The 2,101-nt window shown below is 31.2% G+C and overlaps 1 protein-coding gene across 10 annotated transcripts in view; it reads right to left on the bottom strand.

Annotated features, from left to right (window-relative positions):
* LOC106467118 (headcase protein-like) overlaps positions 1–1,016 on the bottom strand; it is a 94,721-nt gene extending 93,705 nt beyond the window's left edge. For 3 of the 10 annotated variants that reach the window (XR_002612354.1, XR_002612357.1, XR_002612356.1), the window contains exon 1: positions 784–1,014. The gene's annotated coding sequence lies outside the window, so the exon portion shown is untranslated. Of the gene's footprint in view, positions 1–783 lie in introns of all 10 variants that reach the window. The other 7 variants (XR_002612355.1, XR_002612358.1, XR_002612360.1 and 4 more) reach the window with 7 other exon arrangements.
* Positions 1,017–2,101: the final 1,085 nt, after the last annotated feature.

Here is a 2,101-nt window from a genome sequence, read left to right as displayed (position 1 = left end):
ATTAGTGACAAGTTTAATAAACTAAATTAAATGCTAAGAGTAGAAATTACACCCCAAAAGATATGGTTTTATAATTTGAAACTATACAGACTAAAAAATTAATTTAAACACTTTAATCAATATCTGACGATGATCAAAATTTAGTAAAATTTATTAAAACTAAAGCATTAAACCTATACTTAAATATAATAATTAACATTGCAGTTGAACAGCACTACTAAATTAGGCCTACTACTGTACTAATACTAGTAATAGTTAGTAATAACGGTAAAAAAGGAAAGAACAACATTAAGCTTTGTTTAACACTAACATATTGGTTACACAATACAATATTAATTGGATTAAGCTTTCTCTTATTAAATAACGCAAATTCTCATAACATTCGTTTTCTAAATCGTACATTAAGCCTTAAGGTTGTGAACAGTTACTATTGCTAGCAATGTCTATCTAAAGTGGAATCTGTGAAACATCGGTATAACATACAGTTAAAACTTAGAAGATTAAATACAATATTTAAGTAAATTATCTTTAAAATATTGACCCTACACTTAGCATAAAATCTTAAGAAATTCTAACTTACGTTATATAGTTCATTTTAACTTTAAAATATGGGAATGTGATATAAATATTATCAGCCAATTTAGCCTTACATTTAAACGTACAACTTAATCCTTTTGATAGAGTCTACGTGTATTAGAATAAACATACTATTTATAAATACGTTTTCACAGTTTGTTTGTTTTTTGTTTCATAATTTACTGGATTAAAAAAAAGAAAACAAACCTGTACAGAATCATCAAACCGTCAACTCTCACACGAACCGCTAGTACCACTAGAAGTACACGTAGGAGACTGCTGATGGTGTGCGCATATTAGCTTGTCCGCTGAGCTCATACACGTGTGTTCTATTTGACCTTGACTCTCCAAGATAGTTGTAAACACTGGAGTCGAGTCTATTCTCAAACATGGTTAGGGGTGAGCTCGAGTTACCAAGTTTGACTGCTGTAAGAATTCCTGAATTGTTTATTTCATTCAGAAGGAATACCTCAACATACATGTTAGTCAGTTATATAAATTTTTGAAATGTCATGATTTATGTCTAGTTTGGGAAATACATTATCACTTGACACGTCCAGAAAAATAGAAGATACGCTAGAAATTAAATCAAATATAGTATCATCTGTAATATAAAACTATTTTAAGTTTTTTTTTTTCAATTCATGACAACATCTTGCACATTAATTCAGATGCGTACTACAAAGTTGCCAATCTTGGATTTGTTTGCAATAACATTAAATAGAAAGTTAATGTTAGGGGAAGATGTTGCAAGGTGCAGTGGAATTATTTTGTTGGTAAAAGAAGAAAGTTCATTAGTTCATTTACTTGGATCACTTTTATATATCAAAATACATCATTCACTAGGATATGAAGGACCCAGACAATTTCAAGTTTTATAGTCTAGAGGTACGTTATTTACACGGGGAGAGGGTTGAAGTAGAGTCAAAAATAAAGTACATGTAAGTCATGCTTGCTTCGTGGGGTTTCGTTAACATCGAACTAGTGTTTTTTATAACAAAACCTTCTTAGCACTTACGTATTTCATAAAGCAGTCACTAGAATGCGCTAAAGCAAAACCTGTGGAATCTGAAACAGCGTCTTGATTTTATGAACTATTACTTACAAGTTAGTTTCAGCCACATATTTATACTTCATGTTGTTCAAGATTTTAGTACAGATTTTAGCCACGTTGTTTGGTGCTCGAAGCTCTACACATCTCGTGAATGGTTAACTGATATTTTGCATTTTGAAGCAATATTATAAATCAACATCTAAAACACAATTTTCTGAACTAGTAACTACAGATTTTGAAAAATAAGCTTAGCAAGCCAAGTGTTGAAAATCGCAAGTCGATATAATGTACGAGCGCCTTTAGGGTTATATCTCCCTTGAAATTCATGATACGGTTACTAAAGAACGACATTCAAAAGGAAGAAAACATTTTGATGTTCAGATATCAAAACGTTGTAAAAACAAGCGCGAGTATGTTGCATAATTTTTGCTCTCAGCGCTACAACGAACATAGCCACCCCTAGTTTTTAAC

The sequence above is a fragment of the Limulus polyphemus genome, unplaced genomic scaffold, assembly GCF_000517525.1.
Source record: "Limulus polyphemus unplaced genomic scaffold, Limulus_polyphemus-2.1.2 Scaffold2494, whole genome shotgun sequence".
Taxonomy (NCBI): domain Eukaryota; kingdom Metazoa; phylum Arthropoda; class Merostomata; order Xiphosura; family Limulidae; genus Limulus; species Limulus polyphemus.
Note: the sequence above shows the minus strand (reverse complement) of the source record. Positions and strands in the feature narration are given on the sequence as shown.